The 25,148-nt window shown below is 40.7% G+C and overlaps 1 long non-coding RNA gene across 2 annotated transcripts in view; it reads right to left on the bottom strand.

Moving 5' to 3' along the window:
* Window positions 1-11,668: 11,668 nt before the first annotated feature.
* The window catches only part of LOC125696756 (uncharacterized), a 30,174-nt gene continuing 16,694 nt past the window's right edge, over window positions 11,669-25,148 (bottom strand). For both annotated transcript variants that reach the window (XR_007378507.1, XR_007378508.1), the window contains 2 exons: window positions 16,075-16,223; window positions 11,669-13,790 (listed from right to left, as the gene is read on the bottom strand). This is a non-coding gene — a long non-coding RNA (uncharacterized LOC125696756). The remainder of the gene's footprint in view (window positions 13,791-16,074; window positions 16,224-25,148) is intronic.

The raw sequence follows: 25,148 nt of genomic DNA on the forward strand, positions 1-25,148 counted from the left end.
GTGGTGCAGGCCAGATGGTTCAAGGGAAGGGATAAACTACCCATTACAAGACCAAAAGCAGAATATATTTTTTTTCGTAATGCAGCTATCATACAGGTTGACTATGTACCAGCACAGGGAAGCAGCTCCCTTAAAATTTTCCTAACATGCATGCAAAACAAAGTCTAGTGCTGTAGATTATGAAGCCTATTTGCTCTTCTTCAATGCAGGTTAGCTGAGGCGCTGGGAGGTTTCTCCCAGTGAAAGACTGGGCAATATTAGACCCCTGTGGATGTCAATGTCAGTGTCCTCACCAGGATACCTGACCCACTGTCTATTTTAGACACTTCATAAGCCCAAAGCATGGATATCTTGCTAAGCAGGGTAACACCTTTACAAAAACAGAACCTTGACAAGTTTGAACAGTGCATAATGTGGCCATTTGTATATCCTCAAAAAGGTTCCTCAGACTATCTGGGAAGTTTTGATCTACGTATTTATGGAGTTTGCAGGTGCAAAATCCTCCTCTCTGCTGTGTAATCATACATCTCTATTCTATATGGATAAGGAGTATTATTCCCATTTCAAATCTGGGTGAAATGAGAAAGAGGCCATTTACCCCAAAGAATCCAAACTTTCCAGCTAAACATAATTTACCCCATTGAGTTGCAGAACTTAGCTTTTTTTTTCCCCCCCCCCTCTGGGTTTGGCAAGATGACAGAAAGGCTCTTAGATTTAGCAGAGCACAGAACAACACTTTATTCTTCATCTATTGGCTGTAATGAAGATAACCATTCAAGAAGAGCTGTCTGCATACAGAAAGAGACTTTATGTAACCAAAGCCTCTGCTTCCAGCAGGTGCAGCACAGGCTACTAGGAAGGGTATGAAGGGTTAAAGCAGTACTTGGTTCTGGAAAATGTACAGGAATTGGAAAAGACAGAGGAATTTGCTGGATCTTGGCACGCATGAATTTAATAACTGAAATTATCCTATTGTACCTAGAGAGGACAGGGCCTGAACTACACACACTATAGGAGACTTAAGAGCCAAGTTAACCCAGGCTCAAGTGGACAAAGTTGCACAGGAGAATTGCAGCTGATTTGGGGAAGTTAACTAAGTTTTTCCTAAGCCCCAGTTCACTCTTGAGAAAGAAACATCTGAAAAATCTTCACATGGAAACAAATTCTTTCTCCTCTGCTGCAAGGGGGAAAAGTGCAGGGGGTTCTTTTCCACCCTATCCTTTTCCTTTGCTCTGCACATTCACGTGACTTGGTTTCACCTGTCTCAAAGGCAGAGAGAATGCAGAAAAATACTTTTCTTTTTTCCCCCCATTTCCTGCACTCTGCAATGAGAGATATAATATTGTAGAGAGAAGCCTAAAGAGGCTCTTAAAACAGGACAAGAGGCAACATGATCTTCACAGTACTAGTTATCATTTAGAAATTTTCTCCTAAGAGCAGGAAAAAAATCAAAAGCAACAGGTCCTCACGTGAAAAAGCTGACAAAACACAAAGGAAAGGATCAACTGAATTGTTTTATTTTATTGTTAATTACTTCCAAAGCTTTTAGGGTTAAAAGAAGTCTAGAGGCCTTTGCATCCAGCTTCTCTCTAAACTTATACTCAGCTAATCCTTGTCAGCTGCATCTTCCCTTGCCAATACAGAGGTGAGTGTGAGGAATTCCTGCATGTTACTTATTTAGCTATTACCTTTTATGGGTCTCTCTGTCTCCCACTGACTTTCTGGCTGCAGACAAGTTGGCAAGAGGAAAACTTCAAACAATCCTGTTCTGAAAGCTTTAAAACCTAGGCAGAGTGAAAGAACAGAACCTGACAAAAGAAGCAAACACCTGTGAAGTCTCTGCTTGGACCTGTGTTGCTACTTTCAGGGCTACAGCTAACACAAAGTATCATCCCTGTGTAAAGCAGCATGTGCTTATCTCATTGGAATTTGGGAATCCACAGACCCATTTACTTCATGTGATTTTTTTTAATGCTATTTTCAGTCCTCACTTGCACGTTCGTTACAAGACTTATGTGCAGGCAATAATCTGGTTTTCCAAACAGTATTGAAAACTCTGGGAGCAGGCCTGCCTGCCTTTAGAGTGTCTGATCTAAGCAGAGAAAGAATAGCTATGAATGGAGGAAAAAGCTCCCACAAGAGCACAGTCAGATGTCTCTCCAGAGAGATGCAAGAATTTAGGTAGGCAACAATCAAGTAACAGACAAGGGAAGGGTTATAGAGGTAAGGCAGAATCTAGGACGATGGGGCTGAACTGGCTGAAGTAATAGACCTAGCTACCCAGCACAGGGCAATGAGAGTCCAAAAACAAATTCTCCAGCTGCCTGAAGAACCTGGCTATAGCTGGAGCATGGGTTGGCTCAGCACACAGCCTCCTGTATGTACACATGGCATAGTCCTTGTGCTTGGCTAACATTCCTCCAGAAAGTCAGTGCGCGTTCATGGATTCTGGTTGAGTTTGTGAAGTTAAAACAAAGTTTTTACTGTTGAACTGCTGTGCTGTGTCAGTGTTTATTAACCTTGGCCAAGAAACATCTATCAGTGAACAACCTAGTGAACAACTAGGAACATTTAAATTTAATGATGACAATGAATATGCTAAGGAGGTGATTACAACCAGAAAAGCCTGATTTTTTACTTATTTGCAGAAGAAAGGTTTGTAAAGATAGGGAAGAGAGGATGAGAGAAAGAGATTCCAGTTTATAGGAAAGGTGCACACGAGAAAAACACTGAGAGTCATGTCAGACAGAAGAAGTGGTAGACAGAGTTATTTTATCAGGGAGAAAGTTGTTCAGCTGTAAGACAAGCCAAGTTTAGAAAAGAAACCACAGGAGACTAACAACAGATAAATAAGTGGAGGAAGACTTTGAATGGGGTCAAGAACTGCCAGGAAAGACACTGTTCAGGAAGTTTGTTCTCACAGAAATGTTAATCAGTTGCTAATGCTTTATCTCTGAAAATAAAGAGTAATGCTGAATTCTAAAACTTTGTGCTCTACAGATTTCCGCAAGTAGACTTCCATTCTTCGTAATTACCAACAAAAAGGCAAAAAACAAACTCATAACTTTACAAGGAAGTGGAATTCTGAAAATAAATAAAACAAAGCACATTCCAGGTATAAAGAGAATCTGAAGACAGAGGGAGAGACATCCCAGATAACAGACTAGGATTTTAAATCCTAGTCAAGCTGAGGTCATTGGTATCTAGAAAGGACCCTAAAATAGAAAAAGTATAGAGCATACTCCAGAGATGTCTCTGTGTTGCACTAGTAGGATGGCAGGTATGCTGCAGGAAGCTTCCCCACAACTAAGACCTTGATCCTTCTACTCTTTCCTGCTTTGCTTCAACGGAGGCCTCTGAAAGCCTTCTCATAGCCTTCTTTGGCAGTGTTGACTTGAGGGGAAACACACCTCAAGAAAGATCCAGGGCTCTTCAGAACCATTTTTACAATTCCAGCCATTTCACTATTAGCACAAGTTGTCTGAGGGGTGAAGATTTTATCCAGCACAATGACTCATGTGGGTTACAACCAGCATATCCTTCACGTGGGCCAGAAAAGCCATGTGTTTTCTTCATTGACAACAGCTTGTCAGCACAACTGATGCCTTGGTTACCAATCTCAGCACAAAGGCACAGAGTGAACAGGCCAGAAAATGCAAAGGCCTGTTTATGAGGATCTGGGATGCAATGTATGTCCTTGGTGAACAGATCCAGAGTATAAATCTCCAAGGAAGTCACAAAGTCAGTCTCACTTTTCCCTCTGAGTACCATCCCCTCCAACACTTAGCAACTCCCAGAAAGGAAAAAGTGTCTTAGAAAGTCCAAGATGAGGCATGGGGAAAGAATAAAGATGATTTCACTGCTCTCTGTTTCCGTGCTAAGAACCAAGAGCAAGCTCACTGTTTAGTACAACATTCGCTGATCTGGTACCATGGCAGCGCACAAGTAGGAAAGATTTCACTACTCTTCATTTTGTATTTTGAATCCCTGTGCTCACAGAAGGACCTGCTGGCTATTTCTGTTTTTCCTGGAGGCTTCAAGCAGTGAGGAAATTCAAATGTGTGGAAGCACACCCAAGAACTGACAATCACTTGAAGCAGAGATTGGCTACAGAACTGGAGGCTTGGTTTGGCCAAACCTCATCAATCAGACTTTGTTTTTGCCAAACCAAACCCCACAACAGGAATGGTTTTAGAGTCAGCTTCCATTTTCTTGAAGCCACCAAAGTCCTGAGGTTATTCAAAGGTCTCTCTATCACCCATCAGCAATCTAAGCCCTTTTTCTGGAACATGTTTTCTCCCATTTGCCTTGATATGCCAACAAAGGGGAAGAGGCCAAGGTTGTCTGCAAGTTTTTCAGTGTTCCCCAGCTCTGGACATGCCCCAGATATTTTAGGAACAGACTTTCAAGTGGTGGTTTGGCCCTCATAGGCACAGGCGGTTCTGGGAGGAAGAGAGTCTCATGTTCATAGAAAATAAGATTAAGAAACAAAAATATTGAGCAAATGGCTTTGAATCTGGAAAAATATGCTCAAGTTGGGGTGAAAATTCCAGTTGTTTTTAAATGAGCTAATTTGTTCTTTCCTGTACATCAAATATGAGAAGAAAAGGGGAAAAAGAATAAAAACAAAACAAAACCTTTGCTTTTCAATCTGACTGCTGCTCTTTCTGGAAAAATGATGTTTTTGTGCTTAAAGTGTTAGACTAGGACATAAGAGGGCTGGGTTCAGTTTGCTGCTGTGCCAAAAAATCCCTGTGTGACCTTGGGCAAGTCTCTTACCCTTTCTCAGTTCCCCTTATGAATATTGGGGCTAAGACATCCCTTCTCTTGCATGTCCACTCTCACTGCATAGTCTTTGGAACAAGGCCTGACTCTTCCTGTATGTTTGCACAACACCTAGCAAAAATGCTTGCTCTTCTAGTTGGAGCTTTAGAGTTAGCCTGCAATCCAAGGCATGTTAACATCCATTCTAAATTCTGCAAAGTCCAATTCTAGTCTAGAGTTTTCAATGTGAGGCAGTCTTAGACAGTAGGGGATTATATCATATAAATAAGGCTGTAGATGTCACTCTCCCCTAAGAGGCTCCCTCTCTGCTTTGTGCAACGTTGCTGGTTTAGGCTATTGTCAGAATGCACTTGTTCACACTTGTGGGATATTTAGCTTAAGAAAACCCACAGGCAGCCCCAGGTTATTTTGAACTCAGTATACAAGAAAATATAGCAATGAGAAGGATTGCCTTCCAAACACCACTGATTTCAGATGAGGTGCAGGTCAAACCTTTACCTGGAATTCAAGATTTACAAAAAAGATTTGTTTGCTTGTGTTTTTGTTTTTTAATTTTATTTGAAAAACACTGGAGCGTGAATCAGGGAGACCACACACACGCAGCAGCTTCTCGCCGCCCATGATCTGACATGCCATTTAACCTTGTGGTTTACAACCAGCATTCACCACACTGCTCACTGAGAGCACCAAATCTCTATGCATGCTGGGGAAAAAAAATCCCCAGGGAATTCCCCAGCTGGGAAGATCTTGTACATCAAAATTCAAGTGAAGGATTACAGTATTGGGTGTTAAGAATGGGAAGACTCCAGGTGGAAAAGAAAGTCCACCTCCTTCACTGAACCAGAATCCCTGTGTTTTCCAGGGCTGCCTTCCATACCAAGAACAGCCTGAAAAGAAAAAAAACAGTAAGGATCTCAAAGGGAAATCCAGCCAAGCTTCCCAGGCAATGGTGGTTTTGTCAGTTCAAGAACAAGGAACTCAAGATGAGAGAGAGGTGCTTTAGTCATCACAGCCATTCCTCACTGAACATGGATAACCCAAGAAGGAAGTTAATTCTAGGAGTATTCTCTGACCACATACTCTGCATAGACATTTGACTGTACCCGCTAACAAGCTTGAAGATCTTAATTAAAGACCAAAAGACACAGACTGCATCATGCCACCAGCAAAGAGAGGGAACAGTGGTGAAGATCACCAGTCACTCCTGGAACAGCAGAAAACTTAAACACGGAGTTGTAAAAAGCAGATAAGTTCTCTGCAGTTGGTTCTCGGTGCTGTGCTGAAGTTTGCCCACTCCTGATGGTGACATTATTGGGATCTTCCTTTCCAAGTTACATATAGGTGCCTGTATTTTTGGAATAACGTTAGTAGGAATCTGAAAATCTCCCCCTAAAAGATCTGAGAACTTCTGCTCCAGGAGCTGCCACTCTTTCCTGAACTGCTACACACTTCCAGAAGGGGACACATAGCAACTTGAGGCTAGTATCCATCAGAGCTCACAGCTAGGATTTAAACACTCTGTGGAGGTAAGAATCTTATAATTGTGCACATAAACTTTTTTTTTTTTATGTTCCTGGTTACAACAACAGTGGTTCTAGATATGTGCATAAGTGAATATTCACACATTTAAATAGCTGTAGGGCTCAGACTGCTCTGTATTAGATCAAGAGGAAGCACAAACATCTGTCAGTCTACTGACAGGAGTTACCTGGTCACATCTGCAGCATGAGATTGCTTTTCATGTCTTAGATATGCTTGCAGGTCCAGTACATAGATATCAATTGAAAAAAATATAAGTCTGCCCTCTCCTTTCAGCCTTTCCTCCTCTTTGTGTTTGCTCAATGAAGCAAGACTTAGAAGGAGAGGCAGTGTCTCTATTGAGACCAACTAACTTAGCCAGAAAAAACTCCAGTCATGCTTCCAGGCCTGCTTGTATCAGGGTGCCTATTGAGGTGGACCAGCCTAACCCTCTTAAAGATACTAGAGATAACATGGTGAGTACACTAAGATCTGTGGAGATGTGAGGATCACACACTGACGTCAACCAGGAGCGTTTGGGACTGGAACATGATGCCTTTTTCCTCCCTGCCTGGTTTTACGCTGAGTGGCTAAATTGGCATTGCCTCAGGGCTGTTACCATAGGATCATTCAGCAGTTAATCTTCTATTTGCAAAACTGTTCCTTCCCATAGAAGTAAACACCCACCTTATCAGACATGCCATAGCAAAGGATGTTGTTCAGCTCCCCACCTGCTGTCCTTCCTCTCCTCAGTGGCCTCCCTCCCCATTGTGGCCATTCCCACCCACCTCCACCAGAACACACTGCCTTAGCAATGACACTCATGGACATAGCATGGTCTCACCAACCCAGCTGTTATAAGGGGACAGCCTGTTCCCTCCAGGGATGGGAAGGCACTGAGTAGACAAGCAGCATGCCTGAGCCCCTTCCTCCATGGCAATGTATTGTCCATGCTCCCTTCAGAACCCCTTGAAGTTCTGGCAGGCTGTTAATGAAAACACAAATGATTCCTACTGGACGTAGAAAGAAAGCAAGGGAAAAAGAGAGCCTCTAGGCCAGAAATAGCTTTTCCTTGTCATAGGAAGAGACCATTGTACTCATACCTTTACACTGCCCCTCCACTGTCAAGCTTTTTCATCTCCCTCTATTAAGTCTCCAAGGACATCCTCAAAAAACCTGCTCAGAGGAATTTACCTGGCTTGATTATAATTCCTCTTCCCTGGTGACGAGAATCTGGGGCCTGGTGCTGTTTTTAATATGGTAGTTTTATTAGAGAAGGGCAAATTCACTGACTGCGTAAAGTCATGCAAATCCCATTGAAATCGCTTCCTGTTTAGCTCCAGTGAACTCACAGAACATATTGTGATGCTGAGTTTCCTTCCCTGCTGAGTACTGCAGATTAGACAGTGGGAAGATTGTCCACTAGGAAAAACTCCTATCTGACACTGAAGTCCAGAGATGCATATTATCTGGGATCTGCCCCAAAAACCATAGAACAAAGATCTAGCCATTAAGAATATCTCATACTACTTGACCAAATCTCATCCCTCTGACCAGACAATAAGGACACGATTAAATGTCTTCCTCCAGGCTGGAGAAGCATTCAATTATTTTTTGCAACTGAAATTCATATGACTTCATTATTTCATGAATTATTATTATTCTTCCAGCTAACTTTTTTTTTTTTTTTTTGAACAGACAGACAGCTGAGACTGTGAATCCCGGCAAGGGGCTCCAGTTTCCCTGCTATCATGCACAGCTTTCAAGGTCTTCAGGACTAATAGAGCAGTTTTTTCCAGCCTCATCTCCTCACACAATCTTTAAATTCCTATGCATCATTCTTCCCTCCTTATTTTAACCCTCTCTTCCTAAGCCCTGCTCACATCACTGAGCTTCACCTTTGCACTTCTCATACCTGCTGGGTAACATACATCCCTTCCTACCAAATTCTCCCCAATACAAAGAAATAAGATGTCCTGAGCAGCAGAAAATGGTTCCTGGTTCATTCAATGTGGCCAGAGGACTTTCTGATGCAGTTGATGCCACTGCTCTTCCTGTCTCCCCTTAACAAAGAGAACACCACTGAGTGTGACCTACAAACTGTTACCTACTGGGTGTGTTGCTGTCTGTGGGACTGCAAAGACCAGCAGCTGCTGGTCTCAGCAGGCCAGTAGTCAGCCTGTGGTAGCAACACACAGAGCAAAGGGTTATGGCATAAAGATCCAGCTTACTCCTTCCCCTGGCATATTTCCACCTGGGAATGTATTGCTATACTACCGTTCCTCCTATTGTATCTCACAACACGTTCTCACTTCCTATAAAGGAAATGGCTGCAAACTTTCCAGGCTGCTTATTCCACATTTGATAAAATTAGTGCTGCAGATCCTGGACGTTTTCTGTTTCTCATTCTCAAAGAATGAATTTGTCCTGCAAATTTGCAGGAAGCAGCTATTCAAAATTCATCGGCATTTAGAAGGTAATTGGGTCATCTATTCAGTAAATAAAGGTAAGCAAAAAAGTCCTCAACAGCTGTAATTTTTTCATCATATCAAAACCAACAGTGTTTCACAAGAAGTTATTGTTCCATAAGAGATACCAGGAATTTATTTGAATACATTATATATTTGAATACATACTTTCTTTCCTCAAAACATCTCCATGCCTAGCAAACAGAAATGAAGGTTCTCAGAAAAAAGGACACTCAAAAAAAAAAAAAAAAAAAAGAAATGAACCACTGCGATCAGAAGAACTCAGAACTGCCTTTGGGTGAAATTGCTTTGTCAGAATTTGAAGAAAAAAAAAAAAAAGGGCTGTAATCTGTAGTTTGGTCTTCTGTGCCATAATGATGTTCCAGAAATACAGAACTGATCAGTAAGCAACTAAAAGATTTACAGCTCTACAGTCTTAGCTCTATATTATTTCTTTGACAATTTTCTTTTCTTTTGTTCTGTAATGGGAATTTATTGCTTATGAAGTTGAAGACCTTGTTCTGAGTAGCAAATATCAATAATGAAGCTGCTAAAATGGCAAATCACCCTCACAGCTCTCTGGTGTCTTTCAGACTTGCAAGACACATTAGTGTCTCCCTAATTCTGTAAGGGAACCTCAAAGTCAGTGTGAGCATCCACCACTACTTGTTACGCTTCATTACTAGTACCACCAGCTCCAAGCAACAGCAATCACCACATTCCATCCCTGCATCCTGCTGACATTGAAAAGCAGAATAAAAGATGACAAGCTCAACACCTATGGACCCCGAAGTTTTCCAGAGTCAATGCACCAATATTGAGATTTGAACTGGCAGCATGAAAAATAGAAGCAGTCTCCTGACAGCCCTGATCTGAAGCATTGGGCAGAGACAGCTGCAGGCAGAATACTTTCTGCTGCAACTTTAAGGAGTGTAGATTACAGAAGTACAGCTTTCTAACCTTGGATTAAGCAGAGGAGTACAATTACCAATCCCCTTCTCCAGTCTCTTGCTTGAGAATTTAGAAGCAACCAAAATTTTTTAATGCAAGTAAACATCTTCCTAAAGGATTGTCACAGCATAGGCTCTCATCTAAACTAACAATCTGCTGCAAAAATCCCTTCTCAGAAAAGCCCAGCCTGCCCCATTTCAACTGGTGAGCAGAGCTGTGTCAATGGATTTACAATGTGACGTCAGCCCCAAGGCTCAAGTGGCAGCTTTTGTGTTTTCATGCATTGTTTAATAAGCTGCTCACTTCCCTTCTCTAAACCAAACTTTATTAAAATGGGGAAGATGCATTCAAGTGTTTTTCCAGAGAAGACAGGCTATTTAGACTTGATACTGAAAAGTGATTCCCCACAGATAAAGAAATGAAGAACTGCAAAGTGCTTAGAGAGACATATTTAATACCTTAAACTCTTACATTGAGTTAACAACTAGTACGGTCTTGACTTCAAGGAAATAAATTGATTCTCAGGTTCCCTTATTTCTATAATCTCTCAACAGAAACTTGGCTGCAGGTTTTTTCTGTCAATAGAGGGAGGATTGTTTGATTCATTTGCTTATTTTAATTAGATAGTGCAATGAGTACAAGATACCAAAGAAAAATGTTTGTCTTCATGAGAGCAGATAGGCACACACTGCACCACAAGAAGAAAGCAAAAGGCTGCAAGGAGGTTGTTCCTCCCATAAGGCGGGCAGTTACGATGCCTGAGAAAGAAAGTTGGTAGAGCAACAGGCAGCCCTGGTGACACAGGTAATTGTGTCTGTTGCAGGCATCCTCAGTGGGCACTCCCTCTACCTGTTTTCCTTACAAACAGCCTAGCACCATCTGTACAAACAACACCTACCCTGCTGTTGAGTCAGCTGCTTGAAAACAAGACTGGGAGGTCAGTGCAGCTTCTCTGCTCCTAGCACAGCACAGGCAATGTGTGATTGTGCCCCTTACCACCTATGGACACTCAGCCCCAGCAGATCTAGCTACATGCTTGGCTGCCATATGCAGAGGGGGCAATTTTTTAGAGCACACTGTCACAGCCTCCAAGCACGTGCATATGAGCTGATGCTTCTCAAGCCTAATGTCCTCCTTGCCAGGACTACCCACGAGGAGCTGAGCTCTTGTATGAGCTTCCAAGAGTTTAAAATAAGAGAGCAATTCTTCCATGGAGAGGGTAGAATACAGTGAGAGCAGGTGGCACATCGTTTTTTTCAGGGGCTGTCTTGCCCAGGTTCCTGGCCAGTATCTTGCACTTAACATTCAACAGTATCTCAAATTCTGGACTATCAGAGCTCCTCTTTTAGTATGACTAGCAAATGAGAGGTCACTATCTATGAGATGTCTCTTATATGAACATTCCCAACCATGCATGTATGCTTACTTACGCAACAGTGACAAGGTGGAGGAGTCAAACCCCCAGAATACCTAACACCTAGAAAACAAGATCTTTGAAAGCAGAGTTAACTGAGAAGAGAATGGATTGGGGATTGTCTTACAAGTTTCCTGCCAAGAAAAAGTAAGACTTTTCTACAGGTTCCTGGAAGACTTTTCAACTCAGGTTAGATACTGAGAGAAAAATCTCTTATTGACAAGAGCTCAGAATGTTATTGAGGGAGAAGGTGAAATCTCTAACACTGAAAGACAGATTAGAGTGGTATCTGTCATGAATAGGTCACAGAAAGTATCTGGCCATAAGCCAGTGAGATATGCTGAATTGCTTCTTTGGGTCCTTGTTAGTCCTGTTTTCCTGTAATTTTCTCAGAGAGTGAAATTGCTTAGCTATGCTTGGAACAGGAAGAAGGTTTCAGAGAGCCTTTTGTTTTGCATCACGTTTCATCCTGCTTTGGCCCATCTATGGTTCAGGAGCATCTAAGAAAACCAAGCAAAACATGATACTAGAGAGTACTTTTATTAAAGATAAGGATATTTATGAAATAAATTGTACAGTGTGGAGGCAGAAATCTGTTACCCTTCCCTGTTTGGATCTGGGGAAATACTTTGACAACTTCTGATTGTAATACATCTAAACTTCCTGTTACAGCAATTAAAAAAAAAGTCACTCTTACAGAAAAGCCTGACAGAATACATAGGACACTTAGTCCAACTTATTCTTTTTACCTTGCTCAGTTTGAGAGAACATTGAGATCTAAACAGAATATATCAATGACAACACTGGCAATAACTTTAGAGTTACACTCACCCAAAGATATTAATCTAGAATTACATGGAGAGCTCATAAATAAATAACAATAGGCTTCAAACTCAGCATAGAAATTTCATACTGGAAGTGAAAACATAAGCAAGTAGACATAAGTTGAAGTCAACAAGGTCTTAAATCAACTGAATAATCATGACTTTTGAAGTCAGAAGGGTGCCTATAAGCTCTCATCTGGACTACTGTGTATACATTCCAAAGAATTCCAATGAAGCTTTTAGCATCCAGCTAGTAAGCTCTATTGAAACTCAGGCAGAGGTTTTAAGATGACATTCAGAAAAGATTCCAAGTTTGGGAAATCCTACCACAAGCCCAAGGAATTTGTTATAATGATTAATCACCTTCCATTGTTTTAAAATAGTAATCTGAAATTTATTTCTACACTAAATTTGTGTCAAATTTACTCCCAGCTGCTAAGTCTCTTCATGCCTTTTCTGCTAGACTTGTATTATCCTAAGTCAGTTGTGGTTAGGAAAACACTCAACAGCCTAATGGGGCTATACTATAAAGAAAAAAAAGTAATATTACAGAGGAAAGTTACACATCTTATCCAACCCACTTGTGGCTGCAAGTCACCCCTGGAGACTTGACCTACTGGGTGAAATATCATGTATGTCTCAAGGCGAGGTGCCCCAGAATGACTTAGGAGTAGTAATTGTTTATGTATGCTGCATGTGGCAAGATGCAAATGGGCTGCTAATGCTCTAGACTTGCACTGGTCTGGACTAGAGCTCCTCATGTCCAAGAGAGGCTTTTCTGGAAAACACCACGATGGTATTTCACAGCTTGAAAAAAAAAAAAAAAAAAAAAAAGCTATTTCCCAGTGATTCCTTCCCTGACTGCAGACTAACCACTATTCTCCACAGTCTTATTACTGGTTTGGTCTGACAGAGCGCTGGTTATATTCAGCCTTGCATGGCAGCAAGCTGTGGAAGACAGTCTGGGGTCAAAGTTTCAGGGAACTCCTCAGAAGGAGGACCTGCAGAAATGCCCAAGACAACATGGGTACATCCCAAGGTACAAGAGTTAGTAAATAATCTGATTGCTCAGAACTTGTTTAACTTCTCTGTTCAATGTTTTGGCTCAAAATAAGATATTGCTCTGGGAAGACTACCTAAGCACTGTCTACTCACTACCATCACTCAGAAGGGAAAGACAACCTGAATTGGCTTGCATTTTTACATTAGATCTCATGTATGCTATAGCCCTTCACTAGGGCTGTAAGAAAGGCAGAGACGCATCCATCTTTGTGCCAAGGATCACAAGAGTTTGAAGGTCGTTGCTGAGTTTGAGCAGAGCAGAAGGGAAAAATACCTGCCCAGCAGCAGTATCATTATTACCAAATGTAATCTGGAATGATGCTGTCATCTCTTAAACAAAACTTGCTTGATAATACTTGTAGATGAAAAAGAAATAACAATTGGGTGCAGAACAGAGCAATTGTAGGGCAGCTATGATCAACACATTAAGAATACACCTGACAGGAGCTAGTGCAACAGTAAAAATTAAATAAAAGCAAATCCATATATTACTGAGCTCAGGAAGGGCTGGTGATAAGCTGCAGCCCTGCAGCTGTCCTTATTTAGGACACCACAGTACAGTTTTCAGTCGCATGGTCCTTTCCTTTCAGAAATGCTGCACTGCTTCTACAGCACTGCAGATGCCCACTCATGCCCGTGACCAGAGGTATCTGTTCTGATCACACAGCTGCCTGAAGGAACTTCCCCGCAGGGAACCGTCCATACATCCACTCACCAATCAAGTCCAAAAGAGACTCAGCTGATTCACTGAGGATTGTTTCTTTCACTCTGAGGAAAGAAAGTAAGTAGGAATTAAGTAAGAGGGCTGAGAGAGAAGAACTTGAAATCTGGTATCGGCATATCAGTATTTAGGGAGAACTGTACAAACAACTAAGGAAATTATGCTAATATTTTCATTAATAAAGACAAGTGCTGGGAAGGGGATGAAGTTTTCTTTTAGCTCACATGGAAAATTCATCTTCTCCAGATGTCCCAGGGGATAGGAGACTAGCAGAATAGATCTGTACTGATCAAAAATTTGGCATCAATCTGAGCATGCAGCTTTGGACTGTGCCAATCCCTGCCAATGACACTTGAGTCAGAACACATTTAGCCTGAACTATGCCTCCCAAAGAATAGCTCTGTGAAAAGGCTACGAACAATCATACTTCAATTGTAAATGGAACAAATTTCATCTGACATCATGAAGAACAAACTGGGGGCTTGTGCCTGCCTGCATCCCCTTCTTGCCGTTTTAACAGAGTTGTTTTTAAGAGCATAAACACCCACTCAAAATTAGTACAAATGTTTCCTTCATCAGCTCGCTCTGACATTAATGGGTAAACCATATTTCTGTGGTGCACATCCAGCATTCTCACTGCACGGCTCTCCTGTCACTAACAGCAACCGATGCATTCAAATGAACAATTGGCCATAAATAAAGATGACAAGAGCAAATTACAAAAGCGGGAGTTGTGGCCTGGGGAATATTCACAAGCCAAAGAAGCATTACAGTCCTTTCCCCTTTAGATCACTAGTATCCACTAACACCCAGTTTGTCAAACCAGGATGACTCCTCCTTGTCCTTGGGCCTGGAGAAGTCCTATAGAACTGCAGGGCTCATAGCCAACAGAAGATCTCCCAACCCTTTCGGTGGGCTAGTGTTTCTTTCCTACTAATCTACTCCCCACTCACACATTTTTCTTCACAGTTTTCTCATCTGATCTAATTTGTAAAAAATAGAAAAATAAAAATTGAACTACATGCATAAGCAGCTTCATTGTACAGCATATGCATATTTACATGGTAACGCTTTTAATTGGCAGCATCCAGCTTTACACATTAATAAAACCATGTTTCACAATATTATGCCAGCATTTTGACCTAGAGAACCTTTCATTCAGTCCTTCAGAGCTCCAGGCAAAAGTTATCCATAACAGAGGTGAATTAAAAGAAAGTTTTTAGTCTCTTGTTGTTCTGAGTTCTGGGGTAAGTGTAATAGCAGAACAGATGCTTTTGAGAGCTGGAGTGGACTCAGCATCACGTGACATGATTATCCTTAGTAGAGGACCAATAGTATCTTTGTATACTTTCTCCTTCTGGGGAGTCCTGTAATTCCTTACAGTAACTCATAAGGCTGGGAAGAATATGGACTGATTTGCTTTGCTTTCCCAGGAAAAAAACACCACAGTATTGTATAGCTTTCAGAGGCCATAGTCTGTAATCTGCTACTGACAAGAGAAAGAGAGGTGGTAGGTAATATGAACAAGCTGGTAAGGTCCAGATTCATGTAGGTGTGTAAGTATATAGCTTATATTTAGATGCTCATGTTAACTAATATTAAGTGCCTAATGTTAATCAGGGTAGTTTTATAAAAGGAACAAACTAAAATTGATACCTGGAAGCAAAGCATTAAATCAGTGCTTGCTTGTAGAGAAAATTAAAATAAGAACTCAGAACCAGCTAAAACAGAGTTTTCAATAAGAAACTGCAGTACTAAGCATATATATACTGTTCATGGACTTCTCAACATGCCAATGGCAATATGCTATTCAGTCCTATTTCTGTGTAGATTCCTTGACTGTTGCATTCTATTAAAGCATTACCAAAATTATTCTAACTTGCCAAATTTTGGCATGGCATTTCAAGGACATTAAGCAAGACTTTAAGACTAATGTGTCCTAGTATGTCTTTCAGCACACAAGATTTCTTAGTTACAATTATACCACATGCAAACAAATTCTCCAATAGAAGAGTTAATGTACTCAACTAAAGAGGAAGGAAAAAAAGATAAACTAGCAAGTAGCTAATACTTCTGCATATTACTACCTACCGGGGTAAATCAGCTCCTGCTAAGGCTAGTAAGGATTTATGGTGGGTTATTTCACCACTGGAAGATGTCACTGAGATCTTGGTGGAAACTGAGAAGGGATTAACTCAAAGAGCATCCTAAGAGGTTATGTCTCACGTCTTAGAATTCTGCATGGCTTGAACAAATCTTTACTGACTCCTAGCTGGGAAAGGTTTACAAGCAAGGAATGACTTTGTTATCACACCTTGAAAGTGAACTCACCATGAAAGAAGCAGGAAGAAGGGAAGACTAATTTGCTTTCAAAAACTTCTGATTAGAACAGATATTTCCAATTATGTGTGATTGTTTTATCTGGATATTATATGCAAAGTCATTTAATCTGTCAGTCAGATCAGGTCTTCATCTCACATCTGGAAGAACAAAAGCAAATAAGAATAGAAGGTGCTGTTCTCAATTACAGTCCTGTAGGCAAATAATAATTGAGTTCACTATTATTGAGGGAAAAGCCCCAGAACGATCCACAGAAATGCTGTTAGAAAAACTGGCGTGTGAGTTTAAGCATGGACAACAGTAAGTTATGCTTCCTGAAAGAAACACCCATGCAGAAGTGCTTCTGTCCTGTTTTCCACCCCCAACTTTGTTTTGACTAAAGTATAATCATCATCATCATCTCCTCCTCAACACAGAGGACATTCAAACTGTGGAAGAATTTGTTTCCACTGAAATTTCTGGCATTTCTTTTAAAAAAAAATTACTGCACCTCCTTCTCTCCCTAGTCCAAGCTAATGAAATTGTTTTTGGAAACCAAAATTCCATTTTCGTCTTTTTACTCTCTACACTTTTTATTCTTCTTTTTAAGAGAAGAAACAAATGTTTCTACCAGAAATTGACTTTGGGACCATGATTTTTTGGCAGTAATTTAGTCATAGTTTTTATTATTATTATTACTATTATTATTATAGTTACAACTTTTAAGAACTCCTGAGCCATGATCTTCTGTACATCAGAGGAAATTTTATTGGTAACCTTCAAATATCTGGATTGTAGCTTAATTTTAGCTCCTGATCAGGCCTTAAGATAATAGGATCTGACTGCTGGCATTTAGAGAAGGTGCCAGTGCTTGGAAACTGGCTTCTGCTATATTGCATAGGAAGAGCAAAAACTGGCAAGAGTTGCAGTATAGAAAGCACGCAGCAGAACTGAGTTCCAGCATAAAAATCTAAAGTAGGATTTTTTAGGTCACCTTCATAGCTTTAAAGCTAGCATTTCATGAAATGGAGCTCTACAGGCCTCCAATAGTTTTCAAATCAACTAGAATATTCAACTCTTAAGAGATCAGCAACAGATCACCAAGAATTACTCACCATTGTCATTAGACCTAAGTGGCCAACCAGAAGCCTGTACTAGCAAGGGAAAATCCACGAGTCCACAAACTCATAAGGCTGAAGAGCTAAGCAAACACCTCTTATGTAAGACAGGAAGAAACAGCGTGACCACATAGAACCACATTAGCCACAGCTTTGCACACCAAAAGAGTTCTGCTCTTTCCTTTCCCATACTGCTGCAGCACAGACTTCTGTTTTGCTGTTAGACAATCATCTTGCCTTGAAATACTTCCCTCTTTCCATGACAGAGCACCTGCTGAGGAACTCTCTAAACCATGGGTCAGGCAATTCAACTTAGATAACCTGACCAGGAATCCCATCCCAAATCCTTGCTGTGCCTGTATATCTGTGCTATGATCAAAGTAACCCCTACTTCTACATTAGTTACCAGGGGATTATGCAAGTTGCTGGGTACACCCATTCCTCACATCACACAGTCCTGCTAGGGACAGCAGCCTGGTAGAAAAGAAAACAAAAATGAAACACTCCACCATTTAATCAAACTTAAAGGTTTCAGTGTGCCCACCCACAACGGGGCTAATCCAAACTTGTCTGAGTTCAGGATTGATGTTGGCCTTACACACAATGAGTAGGTAAACTTGGCATCTTGCTGCTTTTCAAAGAGTTAAGGCACGTCAGCTGGATGCTCTTGTTGGGAGACAATGCATCCCTTTGAACTAATCTATTGGAGCAGAGGTCACCTTAATGTGTAAACACCCTTTCGCTGTCTTTCAGATGTGCTCCTCCAACTTAAATAAGAGCAAACAGCAATTTTTTGATCATTTAACTTCATCCTACAGCAGAACTCTGGACATTTAGCTTCTCCAGTGAGCCTTCTGTCAAGCCCACAAACTTAAACTGGTTTGGCAGTTAGTAAGCTTTCCAAACAAATGCCAGCTGATTGGAGGCTTTACCACATCCTCTGGCATATCAAACTAATAAAAATATAATAGTTTTTAAACAACCTGCCTTTTAATATTCAGATTTCTAGCTTCTGTGTCTCGGACTGAATCCAGCAATTTCTTCATCTACTCAATTAAACATCTAAATTTGCTGCCTACACATCTGTTTATTGGCAGTGCACAAGTCTCCCCTTAATCTTTGATTTCATAGAAATAAGTTTACCTAGCTTCTGCGTTACTAGGTTGCAATGCATATTTTCCATATGTGAAACAAATAGAACAACTTTACAGGTATAACGGAGAGTGTCACCAGAAGGCTAGGCCACTCGTGTGCAAGATGCTCTAGTGGCTTAAAATTGTGCAAAATTTAAATGACAAAGAAAAAAAAAAAACTGCTTAGCCACAAAGATTCCCGAGGCAAAGTTTGTAGGAAGAGGCAAGGTTTTTAATTAGAGCTGATACAGCTGGAAAACAGCAGGCACGTGCTGTCAAGCACGAGCCCTTTGTCAGATCTGAAACACAAGTAAAGCACTTCAGGCTAGATACAGGCTGAGAACAAGCTGCTTTGAGTTTAACTTTATTATGCTAACCAGTCAATTTGAGAGAAAGGTGTGCTTTGTGTTGTAATTCCTCTGCTCGTTACAAGTAGAAGAGATCTTAAATTCCAATGTGCTGATATGTCTAGGACATACTTGATGTTACATTTTGCTCATCATTCAGCCAAATAAGGAAAACATCCGGGAAGTGAAACTGAGTAGAAGCAAAGTTCAGCCGATGCCTATCACAAAGCTGCAGTGTCTGATTGCAAACAGTCTATTTGGGAATGCAGACATCTTCAGTGACTTGAAATAGCTCCCTTCCCCTCCCATAACAAAACTGTATTCGCTGGAAATAAAAGAGATCAAGGAAACTGTTCCACCAAATTCCATTTTTGTGATAATCTAAATGGACAAGCCTAAATTCACTTCACTGGCTGTACTGACACTAATTTTACAGTAACGTAATCTGTGTACTTTAAGGGCAGGAAGACCCATGAGATCATCCGCTCTGACCTCCTGCAGAGCTGCACTGTTTTGCTTAATAAAAGCCAACTGTACAGAGCAGGTGCTCCAAGCCTGACCCCTTGATTTCTCAGTCAGTTCTGAAGCCTCCTGTTCTTTTCCACAGTTACTTAAGTATTTGCATGTTGTAATGCTATACAATATGCAGACAACGTCCTGACCTGAACTCATTCAGGGTGCCAGTATCAGAAAAGCAAATATTTACACAAACGGTTGTGATAGTTAGTATAAAAAATGAGACTAACAGCAGAGCAGAGAGATATTTCCTGGAGGTTTAATGCCTAGCCAGGAGGAACCGATGCCCGGAACTGATCTTGATCAGTTATGTCTTACTATTGTCTATAAATAGATAATTGTTGCTCTTGTATAATGAAAATGGAACATTCAGTATACATTTGGAGCCATTTGGCATATGCCTTTGTTTCTGGATCACAATTACTGCATACATCATGGACAATAAGGGTTTGCAACACTTCAGCCCTGGAAGGTTGGATCATTTCTCAAAAATCCACTATTTCATGTCAAAATTCCTCATTGACCCATGAGGCTCTCATTCTGAATGACCTGCTGCTTTCCCGAAAGCAGGAAAAAAGTAGCCTGAAGGAAGGGCTTTGTCCAGCGGTCCCATTTCTGTCTCTCTGAGTAATGTTACTGCAGGACCTGTGGGTCACCTGGCAGCATTAAGCGAGTATTTAATTATCCCTGGGAAATGTGGTGTCCCATTGCTGTGGCTCTGATGAGCAAAACACATAAGACTCAAAGATGAATTTGAGAAGTAAATTCTTAAAGGCTCGGACATTTCTCTGAGTCTACCCTAGAGAAATCTTTTGTGCCTTTGCCAGTAAGACCATTTCACAAAATGGGCACCATTTTTAGTGCCCTGCTTGTTTGACACCCCCCCCCCACCCCCCCTTTTCCATCTCTGCCTAATCTTGCTGGTCACAGGAGGCAATGAAACAACAACAACAAAAAAAACCATTATCTTTAAAATGGCAACAAAACTCCCAGGGTAATAAATCCCTGTCATATTCCTGGTATCAGTGCATTCCCCTACATTGCTTGAGAGGCTATCTTTAAAAGTCTCCTAACTCCAGGTTCGTTTGGATCAAGACAGAAGTCTTCCATCTTAATCTGAACCAGTATCCCTTTTAGCAATTCAGAAGGACCAGTCTTTTTCTGTGTCGTTTCCTTAGTATCAAATCACTTAAGGAGCAGATAACTCTTAGACCATTTCCTGTCCCGTTTTTCCTAGAATTTAATGGTCCAGGTCCAGAATTCAAAAGGCAGAAACTGAATAGGTGGGAAAGAGAAAACACTCATCCTCAACATGAAGTCAGCAGTTCTCAATTTAATTGCAGGATGGCACGGCTGAGCTCTTGGAAGCATGCATGTGCACACCCCGTGGGCACAAAGAGATTTGTCTTTTTTATAGAAGGCTAAAATGTAATTGGAAACTGATTGAGGCCATCCTGTATCAAAGGCCATTTCATAACACTGTAGTGGTCCATTTATAGAAACAACATACTGCACTCTGGCTGCTGTGGGTAAAACCAAATACCCTCCCCACCTTCCTAAAGCAACAAAAACACGACCTTCTCCAACCCAAAAGGCCATTTACATAAGAGAAATAAAATTAAAGAGAAAAACATTGTCCTGGGGGAGGAAGTCAGAGACACAGAAGCAATGTTTCTGTCCCACAGTTGTCACATGAGGGGGTGGCGAACAGGGGAAGTCAGAAACCAGTGGGAATACTTTGTGGCTATGTAATTGGCTAATCTGGGGTGGATACAGGGAAGAAGATTGATGGAGGACAGCCATTTATTTTAGAAGGGAAATCTGAATCCCATTGGAATAGCCACAGTGGAACAAATCCAGCCAGGAAGAGTGAAACAGGGAGTCATAAATAACAGGAATATCTGGTCAAGCACCAAGGGACTGCTGCAAAACCTACCAGAATAGTAGGAGGCAGCTTCCAAAAGGGTTTAACTACAAGTCCACAAGGTCCCCAGGAAAATCAAGGATGCCTGTAGCCACCTAATTTACTCTTCAGGCAGCACTTAACAGTGCTTCCAGTCCCTTCTGCTCTTCTCGTTTGATCCGACTCTTCATCTTACCTTTCCATTACAGCAGTTGTAGTGTCTCCCTACCACTCATACTAACACTCTTTACATGGAAATTTTAAGCATTTTTAATAATAAAAGTTCTCTCCATACAGCATGCAGAAAGAAACCATCTATGTGGGCCAGATCATTTCCATCCCACAAAGGAAAGCATTCAAATGTCATAACATCTTAAGAAAACTTACAATAGAGATGCAATGGCCTACCCTTCACTCATTTCACAGTCATAAGAAACATCACTCAGATAATCTATGTCAATAATAGGATTTACTAAGAATAAAATGAAACAAAATATAGGTTTCTAATGGCACCTTTTACTGAAAGGTGCCTGTTTTGAAGGAAACCTAGACTGCTAGGGTCTGGAAAGGCATTATTCTTACAAGAACTTTCAATCTGAGAAGTCATCCTTCATCTTGGGAATTTGTTTCAGATGGGGACCAAGCAATAATTGCCATCCTCCTCCCCAGACTTGTCTTGTAATAAGAAACATGTGCACAGCTGGAGGGGTGTGAGGTTGGGATAGAACTAACAGTGGAGATGTGCACATTCAAGAGCAGATGGAATACTGCTTTTTATTAAGAGAAGGAGATTCAAAACACCTGGCAGAAAGGTGCTTGGTTTTCCCTTCAGTCTCATGAAAGCCATTGTGACATTGGAAGCACTTACATGAAAAATAACTCAAAAGGGGAGAAGTGTAAATAAAAAAATAGAAGTTGAAGTTCCCATATTAATTGTGAGGAATTGAATAATTAAGAAACTAGAACTGATGACCTCATCTGCAAATTGCACTGTGAATTTGCAAGTTTTGAAACTGAAAATGTGAGATTAAATTTGTAAAATTTATATTGTATTGCTGTACTGGAAGACATCCAACAATTTTGGGAAGAGTCCTTAACCACTTGGAGACTACAGTTTACTAATGGTCACATCAGAGTTATCTTAAATATAACACCCCTAGAAACAGCCCAAATAGAATATAGCAAACATCAAGCAGCCAATGGGCCAATCCTTTGCAGGTCAGAATTGTTGAGAACCTGGACACTGGTCCTGAGACAGTATCATTTATCATCAGAAAACAGAACAGTTTTTTTTTTTTTTTTTTTTTTTTTTTTAAATCAATTCAGACAACTGATGGAAGTGATTGGGAGGCAGTTGTAATGGAGATAACAAGCTGCAGTTCCACAGAAGAGGCGGAATCAGAAACTCACTTGTGCAGAAGCTTGTGTGACACTTCCATACAATGGCAAGCACCACCCAGGAAAGGAAGGTCTAAGCAGAATCCCTTTGATGAAAAAGGAATTGATAAAAAAATAGAAAAACTTACTTTTGGAATATGAAGTTTTTCATCAGATTGCCTTGATATTTCTTCAAAGACCTATTCAAAAACCCTGTGCTCTGCAGAATCACCCTCAAATACTAATGAAAGCAACAGCATTACAGATAGAAAACATTCAGCACATTTTGATCTTACACTTTTTCTCCCTAGGTGAAAAGATGCATCACGAAGAAGTGATTGCAATAATGACATAAGATTGCTTCAGGGTCAGGTGTGAAGTATAGATGAATGTTGCTCCCATACCAATACTCCTGTAACCCCAGAGCCAGTTGCCTGAGCTAACTCATGCTCATGTGCTCATAACTTTCTGTGATTGATATTGTACATTTCTTTGTCCTTATTACTGACCAAGGCCATAAATTCCAATTATGGAGGACAGCTGAGTTCAAGCTGCTGCCATATCTCACAGCAACGCTAACACACAGGTTACCAAAGGTCACCTGGGCCAGAAAGCAGGACTACAGCACAGTAAACCTATATCTTCACTGAGTTGCAATACCTTTCAGACTGAATAAACTTTGATTACCCCTTATCAGAGAACTAAGCTACATTCCTCCCCCGGAGCCAAGGACAGAAGCATGATACCTGATCTTCTGTCTTCGGAGTTTTAAGCACAATGGCAAAGTGTATGCCAGCCCTTTGCTGGAGGCTAAATGAAGTGGCAGCCATTCCTACACATTTCGGGCAGCTGAGAGCTGAGCCATTGTAAGATGACATGAATATATAAATCACCCAGCAGTTTGATTGTATAAAGGCTGACTATATTGTTTTTGTTTTGGTTGTTCTGATTTGATGTTTGTTGTGGTTTTTTTTTTTTTTTTTTTTTTTTTTAATTCCCTTGTTCCATTTGAATTCTGAAGGTCTACACATTTAAATGTACAAAATCAGTTTTGAAAGTTTGCTGACATAGAAACACCAAAGCTCTGGTTAGTGATAGATAAAACTGCTTGGAGACACACCTAACAACACTCACAGAACTTTTAACATAGTATTTCCAAAACATAGAAGCAACAAGGCTTAAAAAGATAAATACTGAATATTTCTACATTTTTACCTTCCTGGACAATATCTACACTATGATACTCAGAGTATAACAAACACTGGAAGCAGATCCCAAGAAGCGTGTCCCAGCTGTCTCACAGCAACCTCAGAAAACAATTTTCCTGGTGGTTGTACATAGATTATGTAATCCCATCATTTGTGATACCAAATGCAGCATGTACCCCAGCTCACGTAGAAGGCAGTGAACAGTACCCTGTCAAGAAAAGCAGCTCAACTAGCCTGGACTAGAGTGTTGCTCATGCCAAATAAGTTCTCCAACCTACAGACCACATACCAGAATTCAGAGTAGACCAGAGAAATTCATTAGGTATTTCTCAGGTTAATAAGCTAGAAGTTGAACTTGCAACTACAAGCTGAAGGTACCTCTACATATACCTTGAGCACATTTCATATGTACTGGCTACAGGACAAGTTAAGTTTCTGCCTATGAATTCTTATCAGAAATACAGGACGTGCAAGGTTGGATTTCACATCAGCTGACACATTCGGTAAGTCTTAAGTTCAAATATGCACGTTATCACTTGGTAGAGTTCAGTTTACTGTTGAATGTTCCTTATGAGAAATGCCCATAACAGATTAATAGTAATACGGTAAAATAAGGAAGCATCTTGTTATTGTCCCCAGACACGAAGTGCATACATAACCTAAAAAAGCATTTGTTATAATGAGGGTTTAAAATGAACCATCAAACAAGCACATAGGCATACCAAGCATCTAAGGTACAGGATAAACAAAGTTATCTACCCAGCTACCTAAAACTTTAAGTCTATAAAGGACTGTGCCCCTTTGTTGTAGATTTGACTGGTATTCAAATTATGTATCTCACCTCATTTCAGCCTGTTTGCTGCATTTATACTCCTTGAAGCAGAGGGCTCAGCACGCCCTGAAGTCTCAAAAGATTTCAGGACAGAAGGAAACGTTCCCTTAATTATCACATATCCCTGTGGTACACATCACAAGCTGAAGAGCATGAAGCTCCTGGCCTGATTGTCATTCACATACTGCATGGCATTTGTTAAATTTCTAGCCCACCACCGTTCTATCACATATTATCGAATTGAGATATTTACCCCACTGGGGGGTATGGACTAAGGCTGGAAAGCATGCCAGGAACAACTTTGCTGATACCTTTATTTATAAATTATAAAGACAGTGCAATTTTCTTTCCCCCTCCTTTAGAATAACCTGTTAGAGCTCCAGCAACAGAGCAGGGCTTCTTCCACTTTTTTTTTTTCCTGCAATTAATTTCTACTCCTGATGCATTTTGATCCACAATCAGTTTAGCAGTCAATGAGCAGATTAAACTGCATCTACTGTTTGCACAGGAACTTTAAGAATCAAGACATTTTTTCCTCCTTCTCCAACCTGGCTTTTTAAAAGAGATTTAGAGCTAGGCTGAGCACATGATACTCCATTGCCTCCTCAGAGTAATGCTCTCATAGCATTAGGCCATCAGCACTGCACCCCAG

This window comes from Lagopus muta, chromosome 8 (genome assembly GCF_023343835.1).
Source record: "Lagopus muta isolate bLagMut1 chromosome 8, bLagMut1 primary, whole genome shotgun sequence".
NCBI lineage: Eukaryota > Metazoa > Chordata > Aves > Galliformes > Phasianidae > Lagopus > Lagopus muta.